Raw genomic sequence first — 15,946 nt, forward strand, 5'->3', positions numbered from 1 at the left:
CTTTTCCTTTAAGTGGGTGCATTTTGCACCTATTTTTTCTCCAAGTGGCTCTTATCTTTTTCCTTTTTTTTTATCTGGAACAATATCCAAAATCATATTATCCCATTTTTTTGTTTATTTATTTATTTATTTTTGTAGAATAGAGTCAAACAAAAAAATTATTTTTAAATTCAGGAATTGTGTTTTTCTGGTACCATAAACAGAAAACATTTCTTTCTCTGCTTATTTCTTTTTCAAAGAAAACGAAAACGTTTTTCTTTTATTGAAATAGAGAAAAAAAAAAACAGAAAACAACCTATTAGGGCTCTGATACCAATGATGAATATTACCTTCTGAAATGCCCAAGATCCAGATTGGTTGTTTCACTAACCAAATTTCTCGCCTCAAGTCATGAATGAAACTACAAATACGAGAATCATTCATTTCTCACAGCACTAGAGCCTTGACCTCCGTTTCACGAAGAAAACTAGGAATAACTTCAAGAGATGACCTTTTTGTTTCTTTAGAAGAATTATATTCTTACTCTTTTGTTTCTTAGAGAGAGAAGAAAACACATTTCTTCTCTTTGTGATTTTCAAGGAGAGAGGAACCAAAATATCTCTCTTTGGTTTTTCAGGAGAGAATTCTCACTGAAAGAGTTTTCACTTAGAGAGATGATTAAAAAAAACTTTTTTTATTTATATTTATTTTTTAATAGTGGTAGTTTCTGGGTAGTTTTAAAACTCCTAGAAACTGCTTCCCTATTTTCTCATTTATTTGGGTCGGGTCGGGTCAGCCCACTTGGGCACCCAAACCCAACTCCAACACTTAATGATCATGATTGTGAATAATTTTTCTTGAAATAATCATTTCATGCTTATAACTCTGGACTAATCCATGCTAGTCAAAAAAATTATTTAAATATTTAGTTTTAACTATTGATGATTTATGACTGTATACAATTTTTCGCACAACCATTTGTTGTTTATAACTCTTGATTAATCCATGTTAGTTTAAAATTGTATTTAAATTTTTAGTTTTGATTATTGATTATTCATGACTGTATATAATTTTTCTCAAAATTAGAGCCTATTTGGTAGTGATTTTAAGAAGCGTTCTAACATTTTTAATACTTGAAAATTTTTATCATTCAAGTTTTAAAAGGATTAGAAACGTTTCCTAAAATCACTGTCAAACATACTCTTAGTTTTTGTTCCTAATTCTTTATTAAACCATGTTAGTAAAAAATTGTATTCAAGTTTTTAGTTTGATTATTGATGATTCATGATTGTATATAACTTTTCTCGAAATCATATATTGTTTATAACTCTTGATTAATCCATGTTAGTTAAAAATTTTATTTAAATCTTTAGTTTTGATTCTTTATGAACCCTGATTGTGTATACTTTTTCTTGAAATAATTTATTGTTTATAACTCTTGATTAATCATTGTTAGTTAAAAATTTTATTTAAACCTTTAGTTTTCACTCTTAATGATCTATTATTGTATGTAATTTTTATGGAAAACATTTGTTGGTTGTAATTCTTGATTAATCTATGTTAGTTAATAATTTTATTTAAATCTTTAGTTTTGATTCTTAATGATCCATGACTATGTATAATTCTTCTCGAAATCATTTGTTCTTTCTAATTCTTCATTAGTCCGAGCTAATTAAAAATTAATTGTATTTAATACGTTAGTTTTAATTCTTCAAATATTTAATTTTGGTTCTTGATGATCCATGACTGTGTATAATTTTTCTTGAAATCATTTTTTGCTTATAACACTTTATTAATCCATGTTATTTAAAAATTTTATTTAAATCTTTAGTTTTTATACTTAATAATCCCTAACTGTGTATAATTTTTCGTGAAATCATTTGTTCTATATAACATTTGATTAATCCATGTTAGTTTAAAATTTTATGTAAATCTTTAGTTTCGATTCTTGGCAATCCATGATTGTATATAATTTTTCTCGAAATCATTTTGTTGCCAATAGCTGTCTATTAATCCATGTCATTTAAAAATTTCAGTCAAATCTCTAATTTTGATTCTCTATGATCCCTGACTGTGTATAATTTTTCTTGAAATCATTTGTTGTTTATAATTTTTTATTAATCCATGTTAGTTAAAAAATTTATTTAAATCTTTAGTTTTGACTCTTAATGATCCACGATAGTATGTAAATTTTCTCAAAATCATTTATTGCTTATAATCTTGATTAATCCATATTAGTTAAAATATTTATTTAAATCTTTAGTTTTGATTCTGGATAATTCATGACTGTATATAATTTTTCTCAAAATCATTTGTTATTTACTATTTTGGATTAATCCATGTTAGTGAAAATTTTATTGAAGTATTTAGTTTTGATTCTTCATGATCCATGATTATATCATTTTTCTCGAAACCATTTGTTGTCTCTAATTCTTGATTAATCCATGTTAGTTTAAAATTTTATTTAAATATCTAGTTTTGATTCTTAATTATCCATGACTGTATATAATTTTTTCAAAGTCATTTCTTACTTGTAACTCTTAATTAATTCATGTTATTTAAAAATTTAAGTAAAATCTTTAGTTTTGATACTTGATGATCCACGTCTATATAATTTTTCTTGAAATCATTTGTTGTTTATAACTCTTGATTAATCCATGTTAGTTTAAAATTTTATTTAAATCTTTAACTTTGATTCTTAATGATTCATGACTGTATATACTTTTTCTCGAAATAATTTATTGTTTATGATTCTTGATTAATCTATGTTATATAAAAATTTTATTTAAATCTGTAGTTTTGATTCTTGATGATCCTTGCTTGGGTATATTTTTTCTTGAAATCATTTGTTGCTTATAACTCTTGCTTAATCCAGGTTGGTTAAAATTTTTATTTAAATCTTTAGTTTTGAATTTTGATGATGCATGACTGTATATAATTTTTTTGTTACATATAATTTTTTATTAATCCATGTTAGTTATAAATTTTATTTAAATGTTTAATTTTGAATCTTGACGAACCCTGGTTGTACGTAATATTGCTTGAAATGATCATATGTTGCTTATAACTGTTGATTAACCCTTGTTAGTTAAAATTTTTATTTAAATCTTTAGTTTTGATTCTTAATGATTCTTGACTATGTAAATTTTTTCCTGAAATTATCATTTGTTGCTTATAACTCTTTATCAATCCATGTTAGTCAAAAAATGTATTTTAATGTGTATATAATTTTTTTCAAAATCATTTGTTGTTTATAATTCTTGATTAATCCATATTAGTTAAAAAATTATTTAAATCTTTAGTTTTGATTCTTGATGATCCATGACTTGATACTTTTTCTTCAAAGCATTTGTTGTTTAAAATTCTTGACTAATCTATATTATTTAAAAAATTTATTGAAATCTTTAGGTTCAATTCTTGATGATCCATGACAATATAATTTTTCTTGAAATCATTTGTTTTTAATAATTCTTGATTAATACATTTGATTTAATTTTTTTTTTAAATCTTTAATTTTGATTCTTTATGATTCATGACTATAGAATATTTCTCAAAATCATTTCTTGTTTATAGTTCTTGATTAATCCATGTTAGTGAAAATTTGTACTGAAGTATTTAGTTTTGATTCTGGATGAACCATGATTGTACATAATTTTCATCAAAATCAATTTTTATTTTGGACTTTTGATTAATCAAAGTTAGTTTAAAATTTTATTTAATTATGTAGTTTTAATTCTTGGTGATCCATGATTTTATACCATTTTTCTTGAAATCATTTGTTGCTTATAATTCTTGATTAATCCATGTAATTTAAAATTTTTATTGAAATCTTTAGTTTTGACTCTTGATGATCCACTATATAATTTTTCTTAAAATCTTTTGTTTCTTGTAATACTTGATTAATCCATGTTAGTGAAAAATTTTATTTTAATCTTTAGTTTTAACTCTTGATCATCCATGATTGTATATAATTTTACTCAAAACTATTTTTTATTTATAATTGTTGATTAATCCATGTTATGTAAAAATTGCATGTAAGTCTTTTTTTTTATATAATTCATTACTATATGTGTAATTTTTGTCAGAATCATTTATTGTTTATAACTCTTGATTAATCCATGTTAGTTCAATATTTTATTTCAATCTTTAGTTTTGACTCTTGATGATCCATTACTGTATATAGCTTTTCATGAAATCATTCGTTACTTATAATTCTTTACTAATCCTAATTAGTTAAAAAATTTATCTAAATCTTTAGTGTTAATTCTTGATGATCCTTGATTGTGTATAATTTTTATTGAAATAATCATTTGTTGCTTGTAACTCTTAATTAATCCATGTTTCTTCAAATTTTTATTTAAATTTATAGTTTTAATTCTTGGTGATCCATGATTATATACCATTTTTCTCGAAATCATTTGTTGCTTATAATTCTATATTAATCCATGTAATTTAAAATTTTTATTGAAATCTTTAGTTTCGACTCTTGATGATCCACTATATAATTTTTCTTAAAATCTTTTGTTTCTTATAATACTTTATTAACCCATGTTAGTGAAAATTTTTATTTAAATCTTTAGTTTTAACTCTTGATCCTCCATGATTGTATATAATTTTTCTCAAAACTATTTGTTATTTATAATTGTTGATTAATCCATGTTATGTAAAAATTGCATTGAAGTCTATTTTATTTTATTTTTTTGATAATTCATTACTATATGTGTAATTTTTGTCAAAATCATTTGTTGTTTATAACTCTTGATTAATCCATGTTAGTTCAATACTTTATTTCAATCTTTAGTTTTGAATCTTGATGATCCATAACTGTATATTGTTTTTCATGAAATCATTTGTTACTTATAATTCTTTACTAATCCTAATTAGTTAAAAAAATTATCTAAATCTTTAGTGTTAATTCTTGATGATCCCTGATTGTGTATAATTTTTTATTGAAATAATCATTTGTTGCTTGTAACTCTTAATTAATCCATGTTTCTTAAAAAATTTATTTAAATCTTTAGCTTCAATTCTTAATGATTGATGACAATATAATTTTTCTTGAAATAATTTGTTTTTTATAATTCTTTATTAATACGTGTTATTCAAAAAATTTATTAAAATCTTTAGTTTTGACTCTTGATGATCCATAAGTATATAATATTTCTCGAAATCATTTTTTGTTTATAATTCTTTATTAATCCAAGTTAGTTAAAAATTGTATTTAAATGTTTAATTTTGATTCTTGATGAACCATTATGGTATATAATCATCATCAAAATCATTTGTTATTTGTGACTCTTGATTAATCAAAGTTAGTTTAAAATTTTATTTAAATCTATGGTTTTGATTCTTTTTGATCCATGATTGTATATAATTGTTCAAGAAATCATTTATTGCTTACAATTCTTGATTAATCCATATCATTGAAATATTCTATTTAAATCTTTAATTTTTATTCTTGATGATCCCTGATTGTGTGTAATTTTTCTTGAAATCATTTGTTGCTTATAACTCTTGATTAATCCATATTATTTAAAAAAATTATTTAAATCTTTAGTTTTGATTCGTGATGATCCATAACTGTATATAATTATTCTTGAAATCTTTAATTTAAAACTTTTATTTAAATCTTTAGTTTTGACTTTTGATGATCCACTATATAATTTTTCTCGAAATCATTTGTTTCTTATAATACTTGACTAATCCACGTTAGTGAAAAATTTTATTTAAATCATTTGATCTGAGTCGTGATGATCCATGATTGTGTAAAATTTTACTTGAAATAATCATTTGTTTCTTTTTACTTTTAACTAATTCATTAGTTAAAAAATTCATTTAAATATTTAGTTTTAACTTTTGATCTTCCACGACTATATATAATTTTTCTCAAAATCATTTGTTGCTTATAACTCTTAATTAATCCATATTATTTAAAAATTTTATTTAAATATTTAGTTTTGATTCATGATGATCTATGATTGTATATAATTATTCTTAAAATCATTTGTTGCCTATAACTCTTGATTAATCCATGTAATTTAAAATTTTTATTTAAATCTTTAGTTTTATTTCTTAATGATCCATGATTGTATGTACTTTTACTCAAAATCATTTGTTGTTTATTACTTTTGATTAAGGACTCAATTTAATTATTATTGCAAACTAATTTACAAAATATTGTAGACTTGGTAATAAAATTAAGCTTGGTTGTGTATTTCTATTCTACTGGATGACATATATGACTAAATTAGCAGAGAAGTAGCTTTTTTTAAAAGTATATCATGAAGAAAATTATTTACAAAATAATAGAATATGGTGAAGAGTATTATTTGAAACCTCATAGTTTCCAAACATGTTATTCTTTCTTTAATATATAAGTAGGGTTAAAAAAACAAAGGAGACATAAATTTGTTTATCACTTTTTAATTTCCGAGTGAAGACACAAGGAATAAAAATTATAAGTGAATAGAAATATAAGAAGAATAACACAAAAATAAAAAAAAATTAAAATTTTACTTTGTGTAATTCTTTTATTATGACTAAAATGTATGGATACTACTTTTATTGTATGAAATTTATGTGTATAATTAATATATATATATATATATATATATATATATATATATATATATATATATATATATATATATATATATATATATATATATATATATGTTATACATTGAACAAGCGTTGTTACTAATTTCTCATAATTTAGAATCTTGTTTAAGTACTAAGTATAAAAATTTATTCTAATTTAATAGAATTAAGAAAAGAAAATGAAAAGGTTGTATTTCACTTTTTTTTAATTAATCTATATATTAGAAATAAAATTCATGAACCTAAGACATTTTTCTAATAATGTTTTCTCTTAATTCTTTTCATTCATATACAGAGAGGGAAAAGGTAAATTCAAATTTTGAAATCAAAAAACGATTACAACGGTAATATTTGTTTACCTATCTCTGGCTCTTTTTCTCTCTCTTTTAAGAGAACTCTCATGCTCTCATTCTCATTTTTCTCTCTTTTCAAGGTTTGGGAATGGAGCAATCCAAGATTTCCTAAGAACTTAATCCTAGTAAGAAGCCTATAAATACTCCTCTTAGTGTTGTACCAACAAAAGTTTTGATGCAAACAAGGCTAATTCAAGAACACAAGGATAAAACAACCACACACATGGTACACAAGGTTTTAACGTGGTTCAGCCAACCATGCCTACATCCACATATGAGAGAGAATCATTTCACTATACAATAGAGAATATTATAAGGAAAATTATGTTTTGGGCCCAACTAGCCAAAAAATTAAGCTATGGTCCATATATGTTCCATATTTAAGCACAACACCCAATGAAAGAGTAAAAATTGAGAGTAAGGATATTGTCTTTAAAAAAATCCCTAAAATACCTTAACCATTAAATGAAAAAACTAACAAATCACCTCACCTTTCTCATTCTCTCTTTGACTCTTTTGTCCTTCTCTCACCTATTTAATAGTGGAACTAACTTGAATCATTTTTCTTCATCAAATATGAAATATGGTTAAAATTATTATTACCAAATGTATTTTTGAAGTGAATAACTTTTAAATACCTCATCAAATATTATTCTTTTTTTTCAAACTTACATAATATATAATAAATATTTTTTAAATATATTGAAAACTTACATAATATATAATAAATATTATTCTTTATTTCAAACTTATATTATTTCTCGTATATATTAAATAATTTTTAAACACCTCATAAAATATTAATATTATTTGTTTGTTCTAACTTGTAAATTAGATATCATCAAATATTATATTTTTTCAAATTTATAGAACATATAATAAATACTTTTTAAATATCTCATAAAATATTATTAATTTTTTTTTTCTAACTTACAAATTAAACACATGGTGTTTATTATTTTTTCGTAAATAATGTAAACACTCACATGCATATATATATATATATATATATATATATATATATATATATATATATATATATATAATATTAATCAAGAAGATAATATTTCTAAGACAAATTTACCAACCTTCCAATAATTTTGAAAGTGTAAATAGGGTAATTGGCCAAATTAAGGTCTTCAAAATGTTCAAAATTTCTCAATTCCAAAATTACTCTTCACACTAATCCTAAATATTTTTCAATAAAGATTTAAATATTTAAAACCATTAAAATAAATACTTTCTTATTAAAGCAATTTTTCAAAGTAATAAGATAAAAATCATGAAATCTTCAAAACTATAATTACAACAAAAAAATTTAACTTTAAAACTAATTTCATAATTTAAATTAATGATTTTAAAAAATAAAAATGTTATAAAAATAATTTTAGTTTATTTTTAATGCCATTTAAATATGATTTTTTTAATCTATATTGATAACAATGAAATTATATTTATAAAGGCAAAATAGTAAAAATATATATTTCATTTAGTTTACTTATAATGAACAATTCAAACATGATTGATTTTAATTTTATTTCCTATGTGTTAATTTTTGTAGAGAATGTCTTAATGACATAGTTTGGTAAAAAAAAAAAAAAAAAACTATCAATAATAGTCTTAATGTCAAATTCAAGTTGTTTAAAAATCGTACAAAACATATTAGAAGTCTTGTACACCCTTGTACACTTAGCACATTTCCCTTGTACAGTTAGTGTAATATCCTTGTACAATTAGTATAATACCCTTATACAATGACACAAATTTCATATATCTCTTAATTTATATGTCCATGTAAGTGTATTAATCATATTTTCAATGGTTTGGTTGAGAAAATGGTGGATAACTTAGGGTCAATTTTTTTTCTCCAAATATCATTATTGGGAAAAATATTGGAATTTTCATGTCAGAGTTAAATAAAGTGCATGACATAGGTGTACAATCATTGGGTGACAAGAAAAATAAAAAAGTAGTTTAGAATCAATTAAAATCATTCACAAAGGGTAATTTTGTACACCTTTGTACAATTAGCACATTTCCCTTGTACAATTAGTGTAATACTCTTATACAATGACACAAATTTTATATCTCTCCTAAGTTATGTATCCACGTAGGAGTGTTTAACCATATTTCCAATGATTTAGTTGAGAAAAAAATATATATAATTTAGGTTGCCAACCATAAAACTACACAATTAAGGATTAGGATAGTTTCCATTTTGTTCATTTTAGAAATTTAACATTGGTAATGTAATTTCTTTATTTTCTAATCTACTTACTCTAATCATTGTGATTCTTCCTAAGCCTAATTAATTAGCCTGCACAAATTGTACAAATAAGCCCAATAGATTATATTATTCATCAACCTATTTATTATTATTTCAAGCTATCTTTAGATTTTACTAATCAAATAAAACTAAATAAGCAAGGTTTCTTATTCTTCCTCTAAAAGATAGTTAAATTGAAATCAATAAAACAACAATCTAATCAACATTATTATCTTTAATTTAGAAAGAAAAAAAAACATAGTTTTAACTATTTAGAATTAGTTTTCAAACAAACTTTACCATTTTTTATTTTTTGCTTTAAGAGGTTATTTAGAATTCAAATATACCAAAACCACTTAGCTTTTGTTTTTCATCTTGTTTTCTACACTTTCTCTCTCTAATCCCACCATTTTTCTTGTAGAGATTGAGGGTTGCAAATAAAGCTTAGGAGCCCTTATATATGGTGGAAAGAAAACATGAGGTGGCAATCTTTAAGGCTACCGCCAATCAATATTTACGAATTTGCAATTTAATCCTCTTAATTGTAATTTTTATATCTTAATCCTATCAATTAGTCTCTTAACTCCTCTCAATCATAATCCCATAGGAGCTAATACACATACTCAAGTGACTATTAATCATAGTTAACATATAATTAAACTTGATTAGTATTAAACTAGTTTTAACCTCTAATTAAACATGTTTAATGTTAAGTGTGAACATATTTAATGAAAATAAAAATTCATTTCCTTGAAAAAACATTTGATTACATCTTTTAGGTTGTGTTTCGTACTTGAAAAGAGTGAGGAAAAGTGAGAGGAAAAAAAATTGATTTAAAATTATTGGAAAGTGTTTTAAATTCCTATGTAGAATATACTTCTTTTTTATAAAATGACTATTATATTAAATATTTCCTAATTTTATACATAATTATAACTAGATTTCTTATAAAATAAGGAAAGTTAGTGGGAATATTTCAATACATAGTTTAGGTCATGAGAAGAAAAGTTATGAGATATAAGAAAGAGTAAGGTGATGTTTGTTTTTTTTGGCTTTTTGCTTAAAGTAATTTGTTTTCATAATTTAGGTTGTTTGTTTTTCTACTTTTTCATGACTTATTATAAACTTTTTACTAAATAGAAAAAGTCAAAATATATAGCTTTTTCTAAATAGAAAAAATAATATATTGGATTTTTTTTTACTTTTTAATACTTAATAAAAATAAAATACTATAAAAACAAACAACCTAATATTTAACACTATTAAGTATTAAGGTTCTATTTAGAATTAAGTAAAAAAACAAACATCGCCTAAAAGATACTTCGATGGAGTGAGAGGGTTCACTATGGTGTAAATGTGAGGAGAGTGAGAAATATGCGGAGATACAAAGAAAACCAATCGTTGTATTTAATTGTTGTCCTCTATAATATTCTTTATTATATAGTAAAATGTTCTTTTTTATTCCTAAAGGTACGTATGATCGACCAAATCATATTAAAACCTGCATACCTTTTGCGTAGTTTGCTTTATTTTTATGTTCTCCCTATAATATGTTTGCATTAACGCTTCTGTGGACCTCGCATTTCGGCTCATGCGTTTCCCACTCGATGGCGAACTCGATTTTAATTTGAAAAATGAATTTTATTGATTAAGAAAAATTGACTTGGAGTCGCCACTTATTTTTGTTTTATTTTTAAAGGGTAAACAAAATAAGAAAAAAAACCTTAAGTGCGACTCCTTATTTTGGAAAAGGTGATCTACGAAAAACCGGATCGGGCTCGGGGGTCAGGTTACTTATTGGGAAGGTACGGTAAAGGACCATAGCACCCCTTTAAGTCCCTAAAGTCGGGTATCTACTAATAAAATGAAGCTGACGTGGCAATTGACGAGTAAATCAATGAATATCCTGAATGATCATGCACACATAAGAGTCGAGACATGTATAGACAACAATTAGAAGGAAAATGGGTACATACCTGGGCAACGAGCCGCCATGCGCTATCAAGAAGTGAGGTCAGTGCACAATTAAGTAATATTTTCGGGCATTCCATAGAACAAAATAAAATCAATCATGCATGACAAATAAATTAACCAATCAATCAATCAATCATCAAAATCACGTATGTAGGGCCCCCACCAAAACCCGTTCATTTTCACGTGAATTAATTCCATAAATTCCATTATTCGGAATTACGGAATTGAATTTATGCTTATTTTTGAAATATTCTTCTTTAAAAAGGAAATCAGAAGGGTTGTGATAAATGCTCGCCCGAAAGAAAAATGGCAGCAAAATCTTATTAACAAATGGGACCCTCGGGTGATTCTAAAAAAGAAACCTAAAGATGAAAATTAAAAATAAATAAATAAATAAGTAGGGAATTTGGAAAATTAAAAAGAAAACTAGAATCATGAGACTATATGGAAAACGAGAATTTTAGGATCAAAAAATGAATCTAAGGATGAGAACTTGAAAAGTAAAAATTGTTTGAAGGACTTAGGAATTGGAAAATTATTTAAGAAAACAAGAATTAAAAATAAGTAAATAAATAAATACTTGAGAACTAGGAAGGTGAGGAAATAATTTAGAAAACAGAACATGAATGAAGAATTTGGAAATTTAGAAATCGGAAAATTATTAAAGGAAATGAGAATTAAAAAAAGAATAAATAAATACTTGAGGACTACAATGTGAGAAATCAATTTAGGAAACGGAACAGGGATGAAGAGTTTAGTAATTTGACATTATTAAAAAGAAGAAAAAAAAACGGAGGAATTATTAATAATATATTAAAAAAATTACTGGAGGAAGAAGTGGGCGATAACGCGCGGCCTCAAGTTCACTGCCACTGCCACTATGCCCGCCATAATCACCAAGCTTAGTCAATGCCCCCTAGCCCTTTTTCTTTATCTGAAGGTTGCTTTTAAGAGACACACTCCTCAAAATTCCCATCGACCACAATCCTAAAAAAAATATCCCCTACGTCTCCTCACCGTGAACCACCACTGCCCCGAAGGCCCCACTTCCGATGCCACAGATCACGAGATACACGAATACCGGGGCTGCTGCCATCCCAGTCTTCCCCTTCAACAACTCATGGATCTTCTTCATCGCCGCGAACCTGTACATCGGCTTTGGTGTTCCTTCTCGGCTTCTAAAGCACCGCGGCAAGTTACACTTCCTCATATCAGTGCAAAAAACGAACCCTCACAGCACGAGGACGAATTTCACAGGGCACTCGATACAAAAACACTTTGGGTTGCCTTGTCCTTTAGGCAGCATTTCTTATAATTTGGGCAGAGAATGAACTCGGCAAATCCATAGCCATGTTCATCGCGGATGCCGTTTTTGCATTTGAACGTCATGACTACTAGGTTTCTGGATCTTTAGAGACCGAAGCTTGATCAGAGACCCTGAGACCCTCAACATAGCTTCCGGCGCTTTTTCGAGTAGCCATGCATTTTTACCTTACTCAAGTTGATGCCTAAGGAGGGCCAAACAGAAGTGAAAGAAGGTAGTAATGGAAAATCTGGCAATCACGGCTACAAAAGAGGCCTCCAGAGAATTCTTTTCAGATTTCTTATTCCATCACCTCGGCTGAATTTGTTATCACAGGTAGCTTTCCTCGGTTCTGCTCTTTGTGAGGATGTCTTGGTGGGCATAGTGGGTGGCAATGGGTATGATGGAGCATGATGAAGCACGGAGGTTATTAGAATGAGCGAAATAGTGGAACGAGCTGCCGGCTGGAGGATGACCGATGAGGAGTTATTAGGTTGACCTAGTGATAGGTGCGTTGGGCACTTAGAAAGGTGGTGAGCATGAGGGCATGAAGGGTGAGCACGGATGGTTAGATGATGAGTATGGGTATTATGAAAGTGGGCACGAGAGATGGGTACGTATGCATGTGGATAGATGGGGAAGGTGAGTAATGAGGTGATGAGGTGCATGAAGTGTAGAAAATGGGTATGAATAAGTCTAGAGAGAGAAAGGGGTGTATAGGTGTGGAATGGAAGAGGTTTAATGGACTTAGAAAGAAGTGGCGACGTGCATGGCATGGGAGATGGGTATATACGTGGGCAGGGGTGACATGAGTGAGGACGTGATGATGAACGATAGATGTGATATGGTAATGGGTATGTGGTGGTGTAACAACCATGGACGAAATGAAGCTTGCTTTGGCCACTTCAACGACAATTGAGAGGGAAGGACTCATCACCTTAAACAAGACGTAGTACCACTCTTTTGCAGGAACTGACCCAACCATACCTGCACCGATGAGGGTAAGCTTTCCGGGAGGGAGAACCACCGCCAGATATGCGTTCGCGCAGGCCGCCGCTGCATGCGGCTGCAACTAGGGCTGATCCGAGCCACTTCTGGACGCCGTTGCCACCACCCCTGTTTGTTTCCTAAGTATCGGAATCTGACATATAAGCCAATGAGAGAGAGAGCACTGAAATAAAAAATGATTGAGAGAAATTTTGGAGAGAAATAAAGTGGAAATGAAGGAGGGCATTAGAAAATAAATGGGTTCGGGTGACAGTAGAGACCCTAAGGGAGAGAGAGAGATGAGGCAGTCGCGGGTCTGTGAGGATGGAATGAGGTGGGAGTGGTCATACACACGTGGTTCATGTGCATACAAATATGAAATAGATGCGGTGGTTAGAGAGAGAAAATGGGTATCGGATTAATGGGACAGGTGGTGGTATGAATCTTACAAGGAGACTTGAGAAGGATGATAGGGGTTATATGCATGAACTACATGTATACAGGAGGATATAGGATGGTTGAATGGGGGACGAATGGTAGAGGATGAATGGCATTAGATCTTGTTCATGGGTACCGACGGTTGGAAAAGAGTGGTGAGGAAAAAGTGGCCATGCAAATAACAACTATACATGCGGGCCCGCGATTGCAAAACTGGACTGCATTACTACATCTCTTGCTGAACCCTCATCTGTATTTCGCCTCCTTGGCATGCCTTCTGAAGGGACGACAATCTTATGGTCTAACATTAGATCCTTGTTGCCCACTATGATTTCTTGGGAGCGGACAAAGGTTTTCATGCTATGCCCAGTAACGAAGATAAAACTGTTGGCTTCTGACTAAGTGTGATTCACTTCATCTATTCCGAATTTCTCAGCATGTCCTACAATGGCTTAGGCTAATGGGTGCTCATTGTCCACGTCAGTAGCTGCCATCAAATTCATGGAATTCTTGGAGTGCCATATCTCTCAAGAGCATTGTGTTAACAAGCTTCGGCTCCGCGACCAGAGGTCAACTGGGCGAAAGCTTGTCCGGGCCTCTCACTTTCATGAGCTTCTCAGCAGCCACGAACTCCTTCAAATGAATGTACAAAATGCTTCTCGAAAATACGTCAAATAAGATATCCAACCAGCAAACTATCAATCTCAATAAGCAGTCGAACCAACCGTGAATACTCAACCCCGGATCCAAAATGGCAAACTCCTCTTCACATCATTATCATTCTCCATCATCCAATCTCCTTATATTCCCAGTCTTAAAGCTTGAAAGTCTCTTTCAAAGGAAAACAGAGGAGCGAGGGGAACAAAAAAAGGAGCAGAGCAAGGAACCTTTTGACAAAATATTGCTAACCTCATTTTATTCTTTTATCCGTGAGTTTAGCAATCAGTGGGTCAAAAAGGAAGAGGTTCGCTTGGGTAAAACACGAAAACACAACCAGCTTTCCAAATATTAAACTAACAATCATAGAAACAAAGCAAATCATCAAGCCAAGCTGGAATCACCAGGGATAAGATTAGATAAATATTAAAAGATGAGGATATGCAGAAAGAAAAACCTCCATGGTCATACCTGAAAACGCACTAAATATCCTCTTTAGCTTTCTTTCTCAGCTTTTTCCTCATCTCCTCTCCATATCCGCCTCCTTGATCATTTTCTTGCTTATTTAGCTATAGAGTACCCGCTCACCCGGATGCTCTCCGCAACCCTCTGCTCTGGATGTCCCGCTTGAAGAAAAAGCCCCCCCTCCTCTGCTCTCCCCCTAACGCTTGAAGCCAAAAACCTCCTTTTTATCTCCTCCTGTTTCCATCTTCCACAGCAAGCCACTACCTGCCTCCTCCTGCTCCCCTCGTCAGCAAGGATGGCGCCCCTGACCATGAGCATGGCCGTCCATGTCTCTGCAGCTGATTTCCCGGGTATAGGGAAAAGGGGCCCCCACTTATCTCCAGTGTTGCCCTCTGCTGGTGATGAGGAAATAGCATTCCTCCCATGCTATAAAAATCCTAAAAAACTAATAGTCTTCTGGTTTCCTGAGGGGGGTCTACAGCTTCCATTAACATAACAAGTGGTATTAAAACCAATAAAAATCAATAAATTAGTTTATTTGTTTGTTCAAATTTATTTAACTTATTTTCCTTGATTATATAAAGATTAAATAATTTTAAAATGTATAAATTTCTAATTAATTTTAATTATATTTGATTTTTTTTATATATTTTTTATAATAAAACCAAATATTAGAACATTATTCTCTTTTATGTTTTTTTATTTCTTTAATACTTTCCAACAGCCAAATATAGCCTTAAATTTTTTTAAATTTTTTATAATGATCATGAGTTAGTTTTAAAAGATGTTTAACAGTGTTACTTTTGACTTGCGAAAACATTTTATAGACGGTGTATCCGTTTATTGGGCTCGGCTTGTTTTCTCCAGCAGCCTAAGTTAGGCCCGAGCCAAACCTCAACCGGAAAGGTTAGGTCTTCAAGCCCG

The sequence above is a fragment of the Vitis riparia genome, chromosome 5 (assembly GCF_004353265.1).
Source record: "Vitis riparia cultivar Riparia Gloire de Montpellier isolate 1030 chromosome 5, EGFV_Vit.rip_1.0, whole genome shotgun sequence".
In the NCBI taxonomy this organism is placed as follows: domain Eukaryota; kingdom Viridiplantae; phylum Streptophyta; class Magnoliopsida; order Vitales; family Vitaceae; genus Vitis; species Vitis riparia.